At 42.1% G+C, this 23,984-nt stretch overlaps 1 protein-coding gene across 1 annotated transcript in view; it reads right to left on the reverse strand.

Annotated features, from left to right (window-relative positions):
- IL1R1 (interleukin 1 receptor type 1) overlaps positions 1-21,405 on the reverse strand; it is a 71,855-nt gene extending 50,450 nt beyond the window's left edge. Inside the window, exons 1-3 of the mRNA XM_038550926.1 lie at positions 21,073-21,405; positions 17,354-17,448; positions 17,135-17,196 (exon numbers count right to left, since the gene is read on the reverse strand). The gene's annotated coding sequence lies outside the window, so the exon portion shown is untranslated. The remainder of the gene's footprint in view (positions 1-17,134; positions 17,197-17,353; positions 17,449-21,072) is intronic.
- Between the last annotated feature and the right edge of the window lie 2,579 nt (positions 21,406-23,984).

The following is a 23,984-nucleotide window of genomic DNA, read 5'->3' on the forward strand; positions in this document are numbered from 1 at the left end:
CCTTACGTAAACTCAGAAATTCAATTATTGCCATGCCAAAGTTGTTCTGTTTCTCTTCATTTTTCATTGTTAAAAAGTTCTACCAAAACTTGAATCATTTCCTGTCTTGACAACCGCAATATCTTTTTCCTCTTCTTTCTACACTACTAAACTCCAAATCACTGTTGCCAAAGAAATTCTTCACCTCATTGCCAAAGAGGTAGCCCAAGCTCTTGGACGTTACATGCATTTGTGCACACACATGAGGATACACATACATACATCCGTATCCTATCTGACGTCCCTACCGGTGCTTCAGAGCACATACCATCTTACATACTGTCTCTATTTGTGATCTTGTTTCTTAACCATCTATGCCTCTTAGCAATGTAAGCACCATGACGGTAGGGTTTGAGTCTGTTTTGTCCACTGTTGTACTACCATTGCCTAGAAGAAAGCCTAAAGTGTAGTAGGTGCATTTTCAATTATTTACTGAATGAATGAATGAATGAATGAATGAATGAATGAATCACTTAATGCTGCAGGCTCCTGTATGCTTGATTTCAGTATTTTTCATCCCTCTCATTTAACAATATTTTATCTTCATTGCCCTAACTCTTCCACAACAAGTTATAGTTCTCTCAACCATCTTTGTATTGTCTCACCAGGCACTAGCCATGAATATGCAGGTAGTTAGCATGAAGACAACTTATCCATCCTGGATCCTTCTAAGGATAGGTGGGACTCAGCCAATGGGCCTTCACATTATGGAGACCTGGAGCAAAGTGTTTCTCACTTTTGACAAAATCAGGGTGTCTGAACATGGGAATGAGCACAGTAGAGAAGGCTGAAGTCCAAATCATCAATCAACCATCTCCTGAGCTACTGCACATAGGGAAGGACCCAGAAAAGGGATTTCCATAGGAACTTAGACCACCATTCCAATTCAGGGCTTGCATTCGGAATAATAAGTGGGCTGGAAAGAGAACTGATGTTAAAACCCTCCCCCTTTGGGCAGCCCGGGTGGCTCAGCGGTTTAGCGCCACCTTCAGCCCTGGGCGGGATCCTGGAGACCTGGGATAGAGTCCCACGTCGGGCTCCCTGCATGGAGCCTGCTTCTCCCTCTGCCTGTGTCTCTGCCTCTCTCTCTCTATGTCTATCATAAATAATAATTAATTAATTAATTAATTAATTAAAAAAAACCCTCCTCCTTCAAACCTAGATATGGGAAAAGGGCCTCATGAATCAGATGGAGAAATGGCTGAGTCAGGGGGCTCCATACCTGGCTGTGCACCAGTGTCTCATGGGCATTCTAGAGCCGTACTTCCTGAGCAGAATCTCACCACAGATAGTGCCTGGAAATCTGTATGACTAAGGATCTACCAACTGCTCCCTAGGTCAACACCTATTAACCAACAATTCCCCCAAGGGCTTTTCCAACCTGCGATTACGAGATAATAGGTCTTTGAAGGGGTGGAGCATGCCCTAGGGGAGTTTTAAGTCTAGGTGGAAGTACTTAGGGTTATCTGTTTGGAAGGATACTTTAGTGGACAGAAGGTGGGGGGATACAGAAGGTTCTGTAACACCCAGGATAGCACCATATAACAGAACATCCTCCATCCTACAAAACTTTCAAATATCCCACCAGAATGTGGGTAAAGTTTGAGTCTGGCGCCTAACTCTGTTTTTCACAGAAACAGAGTAATTTTTGGTGCCATTTTAATATGTGTTGAATTTTCCAGAGATGCAGCTACCACAAAAATCAAGGGGAGCTAGAACTTTATTTTTTTCTGGAACTTGAAAAAAGATGTTTCACCACTGGGAAAATCTCATGATGGAAGGCAATGCATCTAACAATAGGTGAATCTCTGGGGACAGTTTCCACAGACAGGTTCCAGCTGCATTTGCAGCTGCCACATTACAGACATCTCTGTCTCACTGCAGGCATCTTACAGGTCCTTTGTGCCTTCCACTTCAGTCACAGCCATGTACGACACATCTAATTGAATCTGGAATAACTGTGATGTTTCTCCTTCACATTACAATTAGGGTGATCTAGTTAAAAAAATTTTTAAGATTTTATTTATTTATTTATTTATTTATTTGGGAGGGCTACAGGGGAGGCAGAGGGAGATTGAGAAAGAATCTCAAACAGATCCAAGCTGAGCTGGACATGGGGCTCAATCCCATGACCCCAAGATCATGACCTAAGCCCAAATCAAGATTTGGATGCTTAACCGACTGAACCACCTAGGCGCCCCCGCCCCCCATAGTTGAATTTTTATTATCACGTGTAGATAGGATATGTTATCAGTGAATTTTATTGTAGGATAGTAAAGAGGAATTAAAAAATATTTTTTAAGAAAAAGAGCATTAAGTCCGTTGAAGTTAAGAACTACTGATCAAAACCACCTAATTCATCCCTCAAATCAAAGCTACTGGCTGGAGATGACATCACTACAGTCTTTGACTTGTCCTTGGTGTCTCCTTGCTCACCCTTGACTTCATCCCAGTTGGTAGCCTATTCAATGACAAGTCTTCTAGGAAAACCACTTCAAATTCCAAGTTTTGCAGAATCCAAAGCATCACAAAAGAGGTCTTTTTTTTCATGGGCAGCCTCTCACCCCCACCCCCTGAGAGATCCTCTCAGCTTTCCTTGTGAGCCCTATTTTGAAATATTATACCCAAGACCATGAGAAAGTTTTGATCCAACCAGGTTGGCTGAACCTCCTGAGCCATAAATGCCACAGGGAGGCTGAAACTTCTTAACATTTTGTGATTTGCCTTTTTAAACATCTCCCTTATTCTCATTTCTCACCTAAATGCCACCAGGCAGATTCTAGCTGCTAAATGTGACTTAATTCTGAACTCACTTTTGTGACTGCCCCCAACTCCCTTCGCTTTCAATCCAAGAAACAATAATGTTACTGAGACTTATGACCAAGGAAGGATAAAACATTGTGCCAAACTGAATCTCAGCTCAGAATTATTCCCTTATGCAGAGACAATGAAGTTGCAAGGGTAAATCTTCTACTGTGGTTTTCCTATCAAGTTTCTCTGCAGGGAGAACACAACATTTGCTAAGTGATCAGTAGGTTCTAGATAGTTGGGGAGTAGCTGGGAATGAGCCTCCAGGAGATCCTCCCAGCCTCAGCCTCGAGAGCTATGAGGGTGGCCACTCTGCCATCTCCTGCATCACCCTTGTCAAACCTTTCCCTGCTCAATAGTGGGGGTAGCATCTGAGACTGAGACAACCTCACTCAAAAAGCTCCCCTCTCTCCCCCTCCCCCTCGCCATCCTCTCCCCCAATTTCTCTCCCACTGTAGTTTCTTCCAAGTTCCCTTCCTTGCTCTCTATCAACTAAGAACGATACACATAAAACACTCCACTCATATTTCTATATTTTCTTGGAATTCTATTAGTGCACATTATCTTAAACCGTAACATTTTATTGTTGCATATATGTAAAGTATATGTGGAAAGCACATATGTGAAGTATTTCCCCTGGCCCTTTAATTTACCATTAATTGTGGTAAATGTGCCTTTGATGTACTCAGATTTGCTTTCAGCATGGAATTCTGGGAATACTTCATTCCAAAGAAGCTAAATGTACTTATGAGAAAACTCAGCTTGCTTCTCAAAGTGGGGTTCATAATGCTTTTCTCAACAACACAAAGAACACAACTTGAAATGTAACAAGAGTAGCATGGCATTGGTATATCTGTGGTTAAATGTCTTTGACCTATGAAACTTGACATTATATTATATTATCCTTTGAATCAACACACCTTGGATTGGGACGCAATGCCACCTTAAGAAAATAGACTAAATATACTTGCATACTTAACTCAAGGCTATATTCAGTCTTTCTGTACTTATGTACATGCCTTTAAGTTGGTGTCTACTCAGGGTATAGCATACCCCTGTTTCTCAGGAAAGTAAACCAACTTCTCTGAACCCACCTCCAGCCCATAGGTGTGGGCCTAAGGAAATACTCTTGTCCATGGATGCTTGGGTCGAGAGTATTCACTAAACTCTCTCCCAAGACTTTTGTATCAAGCCTGAAATACACAGAGCTAATTTCTATGTGTCGTGGATGGAATCAAAACAAAGGTTTTGTTCTCCTTCAGACTCCTTTGGGAGATGCAAAGTGGACACCCTCCAAATGAACCAGAGAAGCAAAGAAATTCAGTTTTCAGAGAAAGAAAAGCGAGCAGTGGAGACAAAAAAAATGAGAAGGGACTCATTCAGATGCTGGGAGACAAACCCCTCAGGTTGGTTCAGCCCTTCTAGGAGTCAGACTGCTTCCTTGCCCCTAGGTTCCCAGAGGCACTTGTGAATGTTGACTAAATTTCTTCCTTTCTGCTTGAGCAAGTTTAGCTCATTGAAACATGCCAATGGCTCTTGCCGCTGCCAGCTCCTATTGCTTGTAATCAACATCTAGCTGACAGCCCTCATTCTTATCAGATTTTTTTTTCCTTAGAGTCAGTGGTTTTTGCAAGATTTGGCTCTTCTCTATTTCATGCCCACTTGTTCATTATCGTGTGTGTGTGTGTGTGTGTGTGTGTGTGTCTGTATCTAGATATAGATATGTCTAGATATAGAGATAGATGATAGATAGATAGATAGATAGATAGATAATAGATAGATATTCTTGATACTTTGCAAAGAGTTTACCATGCCATAGTACTGATTTTGATGAAAAACTTCCAGGAAGTAGCAGCTTTGGCACTTTTACAAAGTCTTAATAAGTGAGAATAACCCTTGAAACTCAAGTGCTCGGAACAGAGTAAATGTTTTTGCCCAGCAGTGCCCTCTACTAACAAAGGCTATTTCCGAGAAGCCCATATTACACATCCTTGAGAGGCCAAACAGACTTGGACACACATTAAACACGCAATAAGCCTCCTCAAGTGCCCAAGTCACAAAGTGAGACTCACCTACACAAATAAATAAGCAAGGAACATACCAGAGGAAAGTTAGATGGAGATTCAAAGATAGCTTTTTGAGTACAAAAGTAACTGAGGAGAAATGTTGGTGGCTGTTTAACGGTCTGAGAAAGAAGTAATGAACAGTAACCTACGCAACCACTTTATTTTGTGATGTGAACAAGACAGTTAAACAAGAAACAACCATGCATGGGGTGCCATAAACAGCATTAACCCACAGATAAGAGAGGCCAAGATGCCTCCATCTCTACTCTTTCCAGATGTGCTACATCAGCTTCAGTGGCCCTTCTATCAAGACTTTGCCAGGATGGCGAAAACACAGATAAAATGTTTATTGTGGTAGTTGGCATGGTAGGTTCTTTGTGTTGCTACTTTGGGTTCCCCAAAGATAAATTGAGAAGGTGCTACGATTTCAAGTGTAGAGTTGGGATGTCTTCCCCATTCAAATTGGACATGTGGTTTGATAAGATATGGGATATTACTGCCTGATATTTAAAACCACAATGTTAAAACTAATATTTACAATTTACAATATTTACTATGTCATGTATCTAAGATTCATATGGAAATAAGCATTGTTTTTTTTAAGTGTTTTTTTCCCCTTCCCTATTTACCACTAGATCCTTTCAAACTGGGTCAAACACTTATTGCAATGGGATAACAAATAAACATGAGAGCAATAAGAAGAAGAACTAGGAAAGTACAGATGTGCAAATTTTATCTAGAAAAATGTAGTCTGTGTAGTCATTGAAACAGGATAGTATGGGCATAAAAACAAACAGATGGAACAGAATGGGAAACCCAGAAATGGACCCATAACACTATGGTCAACTAATCTTTGACAGAGCAGGGAGGAATATCCAATGGAAAAAAGATAGCCTCTTCAACAAATGTGTTGGGAAAACTGGACAGCCACCTGCAGAAGAATGATATTGGACCATTTCCTTACATCATACACAAAAATAGACTCAAAATAGATGAAAAACCTAAATATGAGTCAGGAAACCTACAAAATCCTAGAGGAGAACACAGGCCACAACCTCTTTGATCTCAGTATAGCAACTTCTTACTAGACATGCCTCCGGAGGTAAGAGAAACAAAAGCAAAAATGAATGTTGGGACTTCATCAAAATAGAAAGCTTTGCACAGCAAAGTAAATAGTTGACAAAACCTTTGCAGTCTGCAGAATGGGAGAAGATATTTGCAAATGACATATCTGATAAAGAGTTAGTATCCAAAATACATATAGAAGCTTATAAAACTCAACACCCAAAAAACAAATAATCCAGTTAAGAAATGGGAAGAAAACATGAACAGACATTTTTTCAAAGATATACAGATGGCCAAAAGACACATGAAAAGATGCTCAACATCACTCATCATCAGAGAAATACAGATCAGAACCACAATGAGATAGAACCTTCACCTATGAGAAAATTAACAAGACAGGAAACAACAGGTGTTGGTGAGGATGCAGAGAAAGGGGAATCCTCTTACACTGTTGATGGGAATGCAAGCTGGTACAGCCACTCTGTAAAAGGGTATGGAGGTTCCTCAAAAAGTTAAAGATGGAACTACCCTAGGATCCAGCAATCGCACTACTAGATATTTACCCAAAGGATACAAAAGTACAGTTGTGAAGGGGCACATGCACCCTGATGTTTATAGCAGCATTATCAACAATAGCCAAACTACAGAAAGAGTCCAAATGTCTAGTGACTGATGAATGGATAAAGAAGATGTGGTCTATACACTCGATGGAATATTACTTGGCCATCAAAAGGAATGAAATCTTGCCATTTGCAACAATGTGGATGGAGCTAGAGAGTATTATGCAAAGCACAGTAAGTCAGAGAAAGACAAATACATGATTCCACTCATATGTGGAATTTAAGAAACAAAATAGGTGAACATATGAGAAAGAAAAAAGAGAAAGAAAATGAAGGAAACAGAAGAGACTCTTAACTATAGAGAACAAACTGAGGGTTGATGCAGGGAGGTGGGCAAGGGGTGGGCTAAATGGATGATGGGTATTAAGGAGGATACTTGTTATGATGAGCACTGAGTGTTATAGGTAAATGATGAATCACTAAATTCTGCTCCTGAAACCAATATTACACCAAATGTTAATTATCTCGAATTTAAATAAAAATTTGAAACAAACAAGAAAAAGAAAAATGTAGCCTGGTCATAAACACTTTAGGATCAAGTATGTAAAGTCAACTCTCATGATTTCCTGATTTCCCCCATTTCTTCCAGTGGGAGAAAGGGAGAAAAGAGCAAACTCAAGAGGTTTTCAGGACAATGACCATCCCTATTTTATTTTTATTATTATTATTTTTTTGTATCCACCAAAGAGTCTCATACAGTGCAAAGCACATGAAACACTGTTGACATCTTACAGTCAGACAAAGTGGTCTCAGCTCCAGGTAGGGTGATGTCTACCCTCGTTGAGGCTGAATCACGAGCAGTACTTACAAACTTTATTATAAAAAAAAAATCCCAAAATACACCGAAGAGAATTCAGATGCAAAAAATTAATCCAGAAACATCATTTGCAGAAGTGTGCTGGCCATTTATTCCAAAATCTAGTTTACCTTTATACTTTATTTTTGTATTTTGAAAAGAAGAAGAAAAACAGCAATTGCCATATTTATTTTTTTAAGTCAATGTGGCCCCGCATTGTTAAGTAAATACCATGCTAACCATCAAATCTCTTAATGATCATACCAAATTTTTTTTTCACTGCCAAGGAATTAAATATTAAATATTTAATTTTAATGGTTGGTGTAGAAGTTTGGATTCAGATTTCCACAAATGACAAAGAGCTTAAAGTTTATCCCTTCAAGAATAAGGTGTAATGTGATAAAATTCTAATATCGACATTTTATGGAAAGAATATTCTTGGTTATGTCTTTACAAATTGTGGTTTACTTCTTCAAAGTTGGAGCAAATCACAGAAAATAGTCTACCCGAGTCACCTTCACAGGTCATATGCCCCTGTTCTTTCTCCCATCCATTAAACAATGTTAGTTTTTCCCAGAAGCAATACACTCCAAAGAATCTCAAGGGAGGGGCACCCGGGGGCTCAGTGGTTGACAGTCTGCCTTTGGCCCAGGTCGTGATCCCGGGGTCCTGGGATAGAGCCCCAACATCGGGCCCCCACAGGGAGTCTGCTTCTCCCTCTGCCTGTGTCTCTGCCTCTCTCTGTGTCAAGAATAAATAAATAAAATCTTTAAAAAAAGTAAAGAATCTCAAGGAAAATATACTTCACCTTTTTACATTCAGAGCTTCACTGTTACTACTTTAGACAAGATTGGGGGCAGGGGGGAGTTTCTTAAATTTCTTCCTCAGGAGGACTGGAGAAGAACAAAGGGAGCATTAGAAATCAGAGAAAAGAAGGTTAAGAAGTCTGAACTATCTGACTGCAATACACCCACCTTGTCAATGCTAAACTGGCCCATGTGACCTACGTGGGTTTCTTTTTCACCTCGTCAGAATGGATGGTTAGACCAAAATACATGTTTCTTCCAAACAATCCACGTTAGCTGAGTATGTAATACTAGGCAAGCCCCTACTTGCCCTTTTGCTTCAACATTGGCAGTCGAATCCTGCCATGCAGGGTCCCCTCACTGCCTCTGGGAAGTAGCCAGAGCACTCCATTTGGGGTCACAGACCCACCTTGATCTCCCCTGACTACCTTCTTGCACACATTTGCCTCCTTGCCGGCTTCCCCAGGGGCTACCTCTTTCCCTCCACAGAGAATGTCACCCTTCCTTCTCCAGCTCATGCCCTCCTCCCTACCCTTCCCAACCCTTCCCAATACTGTGCATTCCTTCCAGAAGGCCTTCTAGGGTTTCCCCACTCCTTCGACCAGGGGAAACAGGTGACTCTCACCTCCTCTGCTGAGCCTTGGCTTCACCTCCCCCTCTCTGATGGCACTGGCAACCATCACCTTCATTTGGCATGAGTTCTTCACTCCCCTGACACTCAAATACTTAAAGATAGGCTCTTTTTCTGACTAACTCTAGCTTGAACTGAGTAGCTGTTTACATCTTTGCCAAAGAAATGACAGTGGCTGCATTTACACGAATGCCCACCATGCCTTAGAAGATTCAAACTACACTCACAGGACAGAGAGAACCTTTGATAGCTTCTGGGGACAAGGATTTCTGGGAAATGGACCTAAATTCCCCCCCACAGGCAGGATTTGGCAATCTCCCTGGACAGCCTTGTTCAAGCCAGCTTTTTGTTTACTCAGGTCATTTACTGAATTTATGGCTGTCTACTTCCCAGGTCAGTGGTTCTCAACCCACATTACACTGGCTGCATGGTATGACCATCTGGTGAGTTTTTTTAAATCCCTATGCTGAGACCCAACCCTATCACATCAGATCCTCTAATGGTGGGGCCCAGGCATCAGTATTTTCTTAAGCTCCCCAGGTGATCCCAACTCACAGCCAGGATTCGCGATCACATGCCTAGATCATAGAAGGTGATCCTATTTAGCAGATGTTCCTTCTATTTGTACAAAACTATGTAGTTCACTCACACAGCAAAACCCATTTTCTATGGGGACCCAGCAGACTGCGGCCAGCCAAAGGAAGAGAGTTCAGCCTCAGGGACTTACATACAACAGGTTTCCCTAAAACAATAATTTATAATTTGTTGGACATCAGATCCAGACCAAAGGAAGTACCGGTCTCCACCACCCCAGTGCCCAGCATTTTTCACTTTCCTGTGAACATAGTTCCTGTACACTTGTCAGTCACATTATCTTACCAATGCTCTTAAAACTTTGAATGCAGAAGAAGTGTAGAACTCTGATCTTGCAGTTACATAAATCTCAGAAATTGAGGTTAATAATACTCGAGCTTGGTGAGTGATGTTGGGTGTAATTTCCCACATTATTAACAATAGCAAAAATATAACCTCCCTCTCTCCTTGTGAGTCAGCTCAGTAACCCACTGTGTTAATCTAGAGAAATACTCGTTGAGGGAAATTTATTCAAAAGAGGTAGTCATGGCAAGTTCACACGAGTTTTTTTTTTTTTTTAATTATATCACCACTGATTATAATCAAGTATTTTCCTTCCAGGAAGGAAATCTATGAATCTTTGCATTCCCAGCTTCATTCTATCTATGTATATGTATATCAATATAGCATTGTGTAAGTTTAAGGCGTACCAGGTGTTGATCTGATACATTTACGTATTGCAAAATGATTACCACCACAGCCAGAACTAATACTTAACCACCAGACCATGAGTGAACACCTCCAACCCAACACATAATTGCCACTTCTTTTTGTGGTGAGAATGGTGAGAACATTTAAGACCCACTCTCTTAACAAGTTTCAAGTATATAAATACAATATGTTAGCCGTAATCGCCATGCTGTACCTTAGATCCCCAAAATTGTTCATCTCATAACTGGAAGTTTTTATCCTTTGATCAAAATCTCTCCACTTCCCTTGCATTTCCCCTCAGCCCCTGGCAACACGACTCTACTCTGTTGCTCGGAGTTCAGCATTTTTACACTTCACATAGTAGTGATATTATACAGTATTTGTCTTTGTCTGGCTTATTTCTTCTAGCCTAATGCCCTAAAGCTTCATCCATGTTGTTGCATATGGCAGGATTTCCTTCTTTCTCATGGCTGAGTAATATCCCGTTGCACATATATATCACATCTTCTTTATCCATTCACCTGTTGATGAACACGTGGGTTGTGTCCATACATTAGCTATTGTGAATAATGCTGCAATAAACATGGCAGTGCAGATTATCTCCTTAGGATCCTGTTTCTATTTCCTTTGGATATACACCAAGGGGTTGCTGGATCATTTGGTAGTTCTATTTTTAATTTTTTTGAGGAACTTCCATCCTATTTTCAATAGTAACTATACCAATTTACATTCCCACCAACAGTGTACAAGGCTTCCTTTTTCTCTACAATCTTGGCAACACCTGTTATCAGTTACCTTTTTGATATACAGATTATTCTTTAATGGACAGATAATACTATTTATGAAACCAGGTTTCTCCCACCTACTCCAGGCAGGATCTGTTCAATCATGCCAGAGGAATAGCTATAGTCATTGTTAATGTGTACCTTAACAGTTAATGTGTACCTTATTAATATATATATATATTTCATTCGTATTCATTTTAGTTTAAATATTATCTACTGACCATTTCAAAGAGTAGAAAATAACCCTTGCACATAATATTCTTTTTAAAAACTACCTTATAGGGCCACCTGGGTGGCTCAGTGGTTGAGCCTCTGCCTTCAGCTCGGGTTGTGATCCCGGGATCCTGGGATCAAGTCCCACATCGGGGTCCCTGAGGGGAGCCTGCCTCTCCCTCATCCTGTCTCTGCCGCTCTGTATATTTCTCATGAATAAATAAATAAAATATTTTTAAAAAAACTAGCTTACAGATAGCATGTGCCAATTTGGATGATAAATTCCCATTGGAGGTAGAAGGAAGGAGCCTTAACTGCATGCTTCATGTGAACCATCTCTGAAAAATGTCAATGCTCATAAAAACATGACAACTTCAACTACATCTGAAAAAGAATGATGCCATAAATTAGCGTTTCCTTCTTCAAGTTCTCCTATCATTTCAGCACAATGAAATACAAAGTAGTTTGGGAATCCAACGATGCATGTTCATAGCCTGATTCTGTTAATCATCCACTACTATCTTGAGAAACCACCTACTGTCCCCGGGTCTCTGTCTCCCTCGGTCCAAATCTGTGTAAGGGACACAGGTAATGCACCCAGAAATCATGGGGAGGAGACAGTTTGGGGCAGGGCGGCAGGGTGCTGTGCGATGATACTTCCAGGATAGAGCAGCTGCTAGTCAACCTATAGCAAGGAGATCAAGAGGCCACTAAATGAAGTTGCAGATTATAAAAGATCTAAGAAAAGTTGCCCCAGAATTTCCAGTCAAGTTCTACCCTCTCACTAACTCCGGGAATAGAATTAGGGAAGCCACATCAGTTTGGGGGGCGCCCGCTCATGGCTTTGGAATGTCTTGGTTTTGTGGTCCATGCTGGAATACGCTGTTGGCAAAAATGACTGAGTGACTACAGTCATCAAAAGCACTGCTTACCTCAGCCAAGAAAGGACTCATTGTCAAGAAGTTCAGCATCTTTAGAAACAACACAGGATAATTTATAAGCACATTCACGTCCAGTAATTTCCCCTCAAACTATAAAAAGTGGCAGACTTCCACAAAAGATACAAACATGCGATTCCTTGGTTCTAGAGCAATGTCATTCATTCACTCATTAATTCATTCCAGGAATGGCTGAAGGCTTCAGACATCAAACTTGCTAAAATATTTTCTGAAATTTTAGTCTTTAAAGCAAACCATGCCATTGTTATGGGCCGACTGAACAGAGATGTAAGAAAACCAAAAGCCTCAAAATCTAGGAAGTCTAAAATATTTATTTCAATCATGATTAGCACAGACACATTTCAAATTTTACAAATATGTTTCTGGACTTTTTTTTGGTAAATATTCCTTTTTGTTGTCATTTTTACCCAACATTCTCACTTAACAATCACCTATCCTACATTGCTTTCAATTGAACAATTCTGTCTGGGTTAAACACCTAGAATTCACCTAAGGACTCCCCTTCTTGTCAGAAGCAAACCCTGCCCTCTTTTCCCTGGACTAAGAGGAGAAGCTTCTTGAGCTTAAGAAACAGACCTCATAGCCTTTCTGCTTCCTACCTACATGTTCCTATGTCCACAGAAACTTGCACCTCTTAGTCCCTCTTCAGGGCCAGCAGCTTCTGGAACCTTCATCCCAGATGCTACACACACACACACACACACACACACACACACATTAATCCCCACCCTGCTCTGGCCACAAATGACCAGTTGTGCCATGAAGATGGATCTGAGTGTCCACCTAACCATCAACACTTTCTCTTGGTTCCCTGTGTTTCTTCACAAGATAGAAGCACCTCTCAGCTTCAGGCCTTACCATCAGGAACCCGAGGCTGTGGTCCATCCACATCCCTTCTGCAGAGAACCTCCCAGCTCTGCAGACTCATAAGCAAAGCAGCTCCATAAGAATGGAACCAGAGGGACCATAATGAAAGAGGATACAGAGTAGAGAGAAACTCTCTCCCCAGGGACTTCCTCAAATAATAAAACTTAGGAATTTATTCTATTCTGTAGCACAGAAAGTCACGGCCTCAGGGCTTAGGAGACAGTCCCACTCTGCCCCATGCCCACTCAGTGGTCCTGAGGAAAGCTCTCGATTCTTCACCTCTAAAGTTAGAATAACCCTACTTGCGCCTCCAGGGAAGGATGTAGAAGCTCCAGTCCCCAGCGGGCTCCCGAGCACCAAGCAGACCCTCACGCATACAAGTGGCCCACACTGCATGACCAGAGTTCTCATCTGTAACTCACAAGTGGCGGAGTCCTTTGGCTGTTTCTTTCTTGCCTTCCTTTCGGTGTTGACATTTGATTCGGTCTCAAAACTAGACTGTAAGCTGCTGCTCATTTTCTGAATCCTCCTCTTTTTCCCTCCTACCTCCTCTTCCTCTTCCAATCTCAGGGGCACCGAGAACAGGGCTTAGCCCAGACTGGACACACAATCATGATTTATCAAAAAGGATCAGTTAATTTCGTAAGATAAAAAAATGAAGGAGAAAGATCTTTATAAGCTGAGTTTTATCTCTGGAAGAGATAGAATGTGTTTCTGTGGAACGTTTCCACGGCCATGTTTTGGCTAAGCTTTTGTCACTTGTCACACACACAGAATTCAGGGCTGGGCAAGAGAGCGAAATGTCCTGGGTACCAGTCCTCTACCAGATGTCACCCATGTCACTATCTCTTGTGGCAAATACAATGACTTCTCCGTGTGACATCCATCATCCAGATGAGCATTTATGGTCAACAGGGAAAGACTTTACAGATCTGTCACCATCTTTCTAGCCCATGACTGAAGACTACCTGAAATTCATAATAAAATCCAATCTCCTGATGGTGACCCCAAATGCCCACAGTGATCTGCTCCCATCCCTGTCTCCAAATTCATCTACAATCCCCCTCGATACAGTTGGCCGGCTCTGTACATCTTCTTCTGGGCTCTACACTGCTGTTCCCTCTGCCCTCTACCTGTGTGCCTCAGACTCAACCTTCCCCCACCAGAGCTCCCACCACCAGGTTAAGGCAGATCTTGGCTCATCAGTCACCAGCTTAGCACCAGCCTGTTTCTTTCATGGTGCTAATTGCTATGGGTGTAATACCTGCTGTTGCCCAGCTGTTTTGTGTGGCCCTTGCTGGCAGCAGCCAGATCACCCTCACCCACTATGGCATCCCACAGCTAGACATCCAGCAAGCCCTCAGAAAACAATCATTGAGTAAACCAGAAGTTATGATCGCAATTTTTAAACTAATCTCAGTGCCACTACAGACCTGTTAGAATGGCCAAAATCCAGAACACTGACAAGATCAAATGCTGGCAAGGATATGGAGCAACAGGAACTCTCATTCATCACTGGTGGGAATATGACATGGCACAGGCTTTGGTAGACACTTAGGCAGTTTCTTATAAAACTAAAAATAGACTTGCCACACAATCTAGAAACTGTGCCCCTCGGTATTTATATAAAAGAGTTGAAAATTTACACAAGAACCTAAACATAGCTATTTGTAGGAGCTTTATTCATAATTGCCCAAACTTGGAAGCAACCAACATATTATGGAGTTAGATGCATGAATAAACTGTGGTACATCCAGACAGTGGAATATTATTCATCACTAAAAAGAAATGAACCATCAAGCCATGAAAAGACATGGAGGAAACCTAAATGCATACTACTAAGTAAAAGATGCCAGTCTGAAAAGACTATACATTGCTTGATTCCAACTATATGACACTCTGGATAAATCAGTAAAAATATCAGTAGTTTCCAGGGGTTGTCAGGTGGGAGTAGGGAGAAAGAATAAGTAGGGCACAGAGGACATTTAGGACAGGAAAACACTCTGTATGATGCCATAATGATAGATGCATGTCATTATATACTTGTCTAAACTCATATAATGCATAATACCAAGAGAACCTTATTATCAACCATGGACTTGGGTGATAATGATGTGACAATGTTGGTTCATCAATTAAAACTAATGTGCCACTCCGGAATAGGGGAACATTTGATAATGGGGAGAAGAACAAATATAGGAAATCTCTATACCTTCCCCTCAATTATGCTGTGAACCTAAAACTGCTTTCAAAAAATAAAATCTAAATAAAGAAACCTGTATCATGAAATAAGATATGAGAATTTTTTAAAAAAAAACGAGTTAACCTCTTTAACCAAAAGACCATGAAAGTTCAATAAAAAACCAGTTGGCCAGCATGCCATGTTGACAAGTACATGGGGAAACATTCTCTCAAACATTCCCAGAAGTATTATTTGGTACAACCGGGTAGGAGGTAAGTGGGCAGTTTTGAAATACATATCAAAATCACAAATGCACATGGTCTGTGACCTACAATTCCACTTCTAGGAATTTACCCAATAAATATGCTTGTTTGCACTTCTGCAAAATGACACAGGCAAGGCTGTTATTCATTGCAACACTGGTTGTAATAGCAAAAAAATGCAAACAACCTAAAAGTCCACTGTAAGGTGAAAAATGCACCTCGTTAGATGCAGATATGGAACACGGTACAGGAGAGTGTATACCATTGGTGTGTGTGATGGCTAATTTTATGTGTCCATTTGACGGAGCCCAGATAGCTGGTTAAAGATTATGTTTAGATGTGTCTGTGAAGGTATTTCTGGAAGAGACTAGCCTGCAAACTGAAACTAAAGTGGATGGCTCACTTCAGTGTGGGTGGGCATCATCCAATCCCTTGGAGGTTGAACTAGAACAAAGAGGCAGAGAAAGGTTGAATTCACTCTGCATGACTACTTGAGCTGAGACATCTATTTTCTCTCCATGTTCCTGGTTCTCATGCCTTCAGACCTGAACTAGAATCTACACCTTTGGTTCTACAGCTCTTGGGCCTTGAAACTATGCCACCTGCTTTCCTGGGTCTACAGCTTATAGACAACAGATGCTGGGACTTCTCAGCCTCCATGATCACATAAGCCGATACTTTATCATCTTTTTTCTCCCTCTCTTTATATATATATCTTTCTCTCTCTCTCTCAAAATATACCAATGATATGCCCAATTTTATATATAAAACCTATAGGAGATTGATGTACCTATCTCCTGTTGGTCTTATTTCTCTGGATAACCCTGACTAATACAGCATGGAAAAGGTAGAAATAACTATTAACAATTACTTAGCTACTTGTTGATGAGAGAGAGGGAAAGCGGTATCTGAGAAAAAGGAAGAGAGGAAGGACTTTACTGAATAGGCTTTTAAACTGTGTGTTATCTACTCAAAAGTACACAAACTATATGTTATTTGTTGAAAACAAAATTGTTTAAGCAGTCACCCAACATGGGGCTTGAACTCACAACTGTGAGATCAAGACCTCTACTGAGATCAAGAGTCAAATGCTTAACCAACTGAGCCACCCAACACTCCTTGTTGAAAAAATTGTTTAAATTCCAAAATCTTACTGAAAAGTTTAACAGCAAATTGTGTAAAATACAATTTTAAATTATATTCCTATACCCATATTACTGGAACAACTAAACAAAGAGAAAATAGGTAAGTTGCCTAAGAGAAAACAGAACTGAGTCTCCTCTCCCAAGCTAGCACTTGCCTTACTCGGTCCCAGACTCCTTGGAGATACTCTTTAGACATTCTTGGTGCAGAATTGGGGGCTCATTTGTTAGAACATATAAGGAAAATGTCCCCACATATTAAACACTCAACATGTCTAGGATGAGGTGATAAATTGGATAATCTGCCAGGAAATGTCAGCTTGAAAATCAACTTCAAGTACCATTTCACAATGGCCCACACAAATTCAGAGACCAAGGCAGAGACCCCACCTCCCCACAATACCCAAGTGAAGGGATGAATTGGTTGAGTTTCTAGGCCCAGCACCTCCAAATGGAGAACTGGACTCCGCACCTTTGGATGAAGAACCAAGAACATCAGCACTCAGCTGTCCAGGCCAGAGCAGCACATAGGCTAGGAAGTTTAATAGACTTGGTATAGATTGATGGGCATTCCCTTATCATTAACTCATCACCTCTGGGCCACTTACTGAGTTCAGAGTCTTAGTTGGTTTGGTCCTTGAGCAGGTAAAATGACACCAATCTTGTAAAGCTGTGAACAGATTAGACATAATGATATAAGAACCCAGATCAGCATAAGTTCCTTAGTGGGAATTCAATAAATGGTGACTTATATACCCGAGTGAAACAGCACAAATACCATCAGTGGTCCCAAACCACTGAATTCAGTAACCCCCACCTTCACCAACCTGTGGACTCTAAGTAAGATTGTGTTGTGAATCCCAGCTGTGCACTGCCTACTGGTGTGACTTTGGCCAAATCACTTGTACTTCAGCTTCTTAATCTGCAAAATAAAATCATAATAATTACTGCCTCATACATGAGGCACTTAGAACCAGATCTCACGTATAGTCAAGTACTCTTTAAGTATTGGCCATTGGTATTTTTTATTCAGTACCAAGTTCAAACCATTGCTAAGCATCACTTTGGTCCTTATTTTAACAGCCTAGCACTGAGCTGTTAAGAGTGAAACTCTGTACCCCCCGTAAAGCTTTTCATACTCATACCAACTCCATGAGACTTACACTTACAAGTCTATGATCTCCATTTTCCTGATTCTACCCTTGGCTTGTATTCATTTGCTTAATATCCATTAAGAGCTTTAAAGTGTCACTCAATAAAAATGGAAAACAACCCAAATGAAATTAAACAAAATAATCAATTTGCCCCAGAAAATCTCCATTTTCAAAATCTACGATTTTTTTTGAGATGATTCTTTCCCTGCAGAGTTAGGTAAAAATGCTCCTAGCTCCCTTTTGTTGGCTCATTCAAGAAACAGTCATTGAGCCCCCACAAGGTATCAGATCCCAGACCAGGCCCTACAGAAAGAAACACACATAAAACAAGTCCTGCCTTTGAGAAGGGGAACTGAAGAAAGCAAGTGGTCAATCACAATGCAATATAAGAAAAATGGTGTGCTGTCCTGCATGCAAGTGAGATAAGTAAGCAACAAAATAGAAACCATGTTCAACCTATTGTATGTCCATGCACAGCTAGAACATACCAAACGCTAGCACTAAATCCAAGACTTAAGAAGTATGTTGCAACATGCACACACATTTTCATACACACACACTTTCTAGTCTAGAATTAGAACACCTTGTCAAAATTTCAGCATGCAGTTCTCCAAAACTACATACTTTATAAGGTGACAATATAAACTTCATAATGACAACAATCGTAATTGTACCATTTTGTATTTTTCACCTTTTTTATTTTCAAAGAACTTTCCTCTGTCTCATCTCTGTTCTCCATATAATCGCTCAGTGGGATGAAAAGTCAACCCTTATCTTTAAATTTTATAGACAAAAAGGAAATAAAATCATAAAGACTGAGTTTTGCCCTGGGTTGTTCAAATGGTAGAAAGTCAGAGCAAAAGCATCTGATTCCCCACATTTTCAGCAGCCCTGCTGAGCGACATCAAATGAGGTCAAAGTCCCCAGAAATTAGGTTGCCATAAGTTACTGTAAGAAATGATTGCTTTGATGTGAGTAACCGAAAAGACAAGAAGCCAAAAGGTTTTACAAAGGGTTTCCTTAAAGCAGATCAAGACAACAAAGTAGCCGTAGCCAGCTATCAGATTAGCACATTTATTTTAAAAATGACAAAACACAGCGTTGGTGAAAGTGTGGGGAAATGGTGTTCATACAGTGCTGGAGGGAGTATAAATTTATAGCACTTTGTTAGATTAATTTAGTAGCAGGGATCAAAAGCTTCAAAAATCCTCAGGTGCTTTGATGCCACAGTTTTCCCTCTGGGACTCTAGTCCAAGGAAATAATCAAGAAGGGACGCAAAGCTTTTATTATAAGTACATCGGTTTTGTAATGTTGATAATGAAAAAGGAAACAATCCAATATCTACCAACATGACTTAATAAATTCTCTGTATAATGTGATCAAACAATTTTTGTAGGAAGAAATTCATTAGTGTGGTGAGATGCTCCAATATATTGTCAAAAGGGAAAAGCCAACACGTACAGCTCAATATGGTTTGTTGTTGTTGTTGTTTTTTTTAATGTAAATGTACTCGGAGAAAAACATACCCACCAAAATGTTGACAGCATTAATCCCACAGTGATAGGTTTTATTTTTCATCTTATTGACTGATCCGTAGTCCTTTGTTTTATTTCTAACCATGAGCACGTGCAATTCATGTCAGTTTTGCAAGGTAGATTTTAGGAGTGAATCTCGGCCTCTGCTAGACCATGCCGGGCAAGGTTTTCCCCTAAGTAAGCAAACAGGCATGTGCCCAGAAGGGATTGTGGGATAGAAGATTGATACCCCCATGCTGACTTTGAGAAGGGTCACACGTATCTCCTTAAACTCATCACCAATGAATGGATAAAGAAGATGTGGTCTATGTATACGATGGAATATTACTCAGCCATTAGAAATGACAAATACCCACCATTTGCTTCAACGTGGATGGAACTGGAGGGTATTATGCTGAGTGAAGTAAGTCAATCGGAGAAGGACAAACATTATATGGTCTCATTCCTTTGGGGAATATAAAAAATAGTGAAAGGGAATAAAGGGGAAAGGAGAAAAAATAAGTGGGAAATATCAGAAAGGGAGACAGAACATGAAAGACTCCTAACTCTGGGAAACGAACTAGGGGTGGTGGAAGGGGAGGTGGGCGGGGGGTGGCGGTGACTGGGTGACGGGCACTGAGGTGGGCACTTGACGAGACGAGCACTGGGTGTTACTCTATATGTTGGCAAATCAGACACCAATAAAAAATAGATTAAAAAAATAAAAATAAAATAAATTCATCACCAGAATTAGGAAGATTAAATTCATCTCCAAAAGTGCTCCCTGCTCCTTCTAGACAACATTATTTCCTTCCTTTCCCCAGCAGATCCACACGCTTCCAAAAAGCACACACCCTCCCTTGGCCTCCAGCACACCACGGTGGTCTCCTATTGCCCGTGCGTGGGTAGCGGGATTCCCAAACCAGCTGCACCATCTGAAGCATCTTTCCTCTACCTGGCTCCCCACGCCCTCCTCCCCACAGCGTCAACTGGCATTTTGCAGAAGAGCAAGGAGTTGTCAGATGAATTGAACTGAATTGAACAGTAAACCTCATTTTGCTCTCCTTTTTGTGTTCTCATTTCCTGTCTTTAACCTTCCAGATTCTTTCCATTTTCTTATTATTCTTTCCCATAACAACGCTACTGATGGGATTATGGAAGTCAAGCATGTCCAATAAAGAAATACCGGACAATGTTTATAATCTTCTCAGAGTTTTTCCTTACAGCTCAGGGTGTAACGTTTGTAAAGCCTTGGAAAGTAACGCTTGTGCTTTTAAGATGACAGTTTAAGCCGTATTGGAGGAAGCGTGTCCGAGCACTGCTACTACAACGCGTTGTAACTTTAACTGCAGCCGATGACACCCACGGTTAATAGTCACGCAATGCCTTGGGTCAAACATCGGGCCAGATTGTGCCCCTCTAAGACTGACAAAGCTTGATGGAAAGTGATAAAATAAGTCTTCGTTCTAAGATCAGCAACAATATTTTTTAAAGATTCTTATCTACAATACCCTCCCCTTGAACCTCACGATTTACCCAAAGTCACGCAACTATTTATGGCTTATAAGTAGTGCACGGCTATAAAATGTATTTCCCATATCTTTCACCGTTAATCTTCCATAGAGTAAAACATGCATCATCACAGCTGATCTTTTAATATAACTCACAGACACATCTTAAGGCTGAATATGCCTACAGAGCCGCATAACACCAAGAAATTCTTAAAATCCTTTTTTCCACAAAGCAGCATAACATTATCAGTTTTTATCAAATTCCATTTGTCTCTCCAAAATACTTCATCCATGTAGAAGTAAACAAAAAAGAGAACGAGGGAAAATTACAGGAACAAAAACCAGAAGTGCAATTAATCATCTTACCATCTCCTTTCTTCGTCGTGGGGACATTTGGGGATGGCTGGCGTCGCGGGAGGCGATGACTCGGAGGGTAAGCCCGCAGCCTTTCTTCCCCCAAATAAGTCAGCTGAGTGGATGTTGGTTCTTAAAAACAAAAGTGCATTCTGAAGTCAGCCCTGGATAGACTTGCTAATTCCTCTTTTCTTTTCCCAAAGAGCTTTGGGTCTGGTCCGTGCAGCAGGAGAGTGTCCCTCACATCTTGTCAACCGACCCAGTTTTACTGAGGCTGAAAGAAGGAGACAGTGAGTGACGTCTGTGTCAGAGCCTATGGGGGCTTTAATCCTCAGCAGTGACACATATGGGGAGCTATGAACAGGAAACTCAGCGCTGGGCAGCCAGCCAGAATCATTCCGAAAACGTGCCAAACTCTTACGAAACACCAACACGCTTTACCGCACACTTGCACCAAATGCTTCACAAGCCTGGGTCTCTATCCCCATGTGACTTCGTGTTAGCCCTCGACAAGGCTTGCCAGCATGTCCAGCCTGGCAGAGGTCCCCATCCGACGAGTCAAGGCCGCCCCCTCAGTTGTCAACCTCCAGGTCCTTCTTGTAACGACAGCCACAGACCCGAGCCTGGAGGACCCTTCGCTTCTTTCCATCTTCCAGCCCTGGGCCTCGGGGGGTGCGCCCGGCGGCCTGCCCCGCGCCCTGGGAACCCCGCCCGGCTCTCTCTTGTCAGGGTCCTGGAGGCGGGGGACCCAGGGCTCAGGTGATGACCGGGCAGGGGCAGGCAGGAGGGGAGATGACGAGAGCCACCTGTCCGGCTGACCCTTCGCTCCCTGTGCTTGGGCCCCTCCTCGGCCCTGCGTTCAGATTCATGTCCTTCACATGACACAGGGTCCAGCTTTGCACAGCGCTGCTCAAAGCCCCGCAGCAAGACCAAACCTCCTATTTTGGCCTTAGGATTCCTCCACCCAGGGCTTCAACATGCCTCTCTGCCTTGTTCCCCCTGCCCTTTGCGAGAACCCCTGCTGCCCGTCTGCGTGACCACCCACCGACTCTGGAAGACACTGCTCGCACCTTTGTTTGCATGTGCTCTGCAGCCACCACCCTCCCACTGGCCCTCCTTATCCCCTTGAGTGTGACGACACCCACATGCACATTTCCCCTTCCTCAGCGCCCACTCTCCGTCCTTCCCATCCTTCCCACCACGCACTCAATCAAACCCCGCCTCCCACTCCATCCTGGGGTGATTTTTCCCACTCGGCACCTGTGTCTTGCCTTCATAATAATAACAGAAGGCAAGAGTGGTCACTGATGTGTTGGGCATTTTTCTAGAAAATTTAAATGTTTCAGAACCCTTCTAGAAAAAAAGTCTAAAGGGACCCCTGGGTGGCTCAGTGGTTGAGCATCTGCCTTCCACTCAGGGCATGATCCTGGGATCCTGGGATCGAGTACCCTGCAGGGAGCTTGCATCTCCCTCTGCCTGTGTCTCTGAGCCTCTCTGTGTCTCTCAGGAATGGATAAATAAAATCTTAAAAAAAGAAAAGATAAAAGTGTAAAAAAAAAGTGTAGAAAAAATAAATACCTTCCTTGAGATCCCTTACGCTGACAGGGTGGAGCCCAGATGAGCCCATCTGGCACTGCTCTTCACTTACCCAGAGCCAGTGCTCTCCTCTCTGGGAATATATGGACTCAGGGACAATGCAGTTTCCTCTCACTCAGTATCCTTTCCAGAGTGTGTCCTGGAATGCCTTCTCATTTGAGGTAATTACCAAACAGCCGTGATTAATTGGTAGATTAATGGCATTTAACTGAGATACCAAATGTTCTACTTTAGTCATGGGCAGGGATGTTAGCAACATTAAGAATGAGCAGAATGGTGATGAGGTTTAAGGCAACATTCCTGTAGCAGTTTTGCTGACATGTTTAACCTACCTACAGTGTGAGTGTTCAGGTCTAGGCCATCTGGTAAATCAACAGACTGTTAAAGACAAAACCCCAGGGAGAAAGCTGAGAAGACCCTCAAAGTTCAGATTAAACTTTCCACCTTTCCTCCAATGTGGAGTAGACATGAGCCTTGAGGGACTCACTCCATCCCCAGCTCTAGATTTGGCCCCACTGGTCTGAGCCAACCAGGGTCATCCCACCACTCCTCCCAAAGAGATTGTGGGATGGGCACAACAGGGCAAAGCCAGGTGGCAGAGCATCCTCCTGGCCATAGAAAAGACTCAAGAGTGGGCCAGTCAGAGCAAGGCTCAGGGCTTCCACCTGAGTGGTGGCTGGGGAGCCAGAGGAAAGGCATCTCAGAGGAGGGAGTCTGATCCCCTTACCTCTGCACAAGCAGGTTGACATCTTTCTGCCTCCAGATCCTCCCTGCTCCTCCATCTCTTCCCATTCCCCTTCCCCTCCTCGCTTCCCCACCCCCCTTCCCCACCAGTCCTCTCCCTCCTCATCCTTGGCCTCCTTCCCTCTCTTTCTTCTCCTCCCATCCTCCTCCTTCTCCTCTCATCCTCCTCCTTCTCCTCTCACTCCTTCCTCCCGTAAAGAAAGAGAGAACGCCATCAGAGAGACTCTGAGTGCACAAGAAGAGGCCAATAACCAGAGGAGAAGCCACCGTCAGCAGTGGTTTGCAACTTCCAAACAAACACCAGCTCATGGGCTCCCAGACATGGCTGTTTCGGCCCTTTGAAACACACCAGCAGCTTCCAGGGCTGCTAGCCAGGAGTGATGGATGCTGGAAGATGAATGATATTTCATTCCAGAGAAGCTTCCGGCCTCCCACTTGGTGCAAGACCCTCTTCTGAGCATTTTGGAATTAATTAAAAAAAAAAAAAAAAAAGACCTTGAAGACCCAGCCTTGTTCTCAAGAAGCTTAGGTAGGCTACAGATGCAACAATGGGCTTAAACTACCCCAGGTATTTGCCTCCCAAA

The sequence above is a fragment of the Canis lupus genome, chromosome 10 (genome assembly GCF_011100685.1).
Source record: "Canis lupus familiaris isolate Mischka breed German Shepherd chromosome 10, alternate assembly UU_Cfam_GSD_1.0, whole genome shotgun sequence".
Classification (NCBI taxonomy): domain Eukaryota; kingdom Metazoa; phylum Chordata; class Mammalia; order Carnivora; family Canidae; genus Canis; species Canis lupus.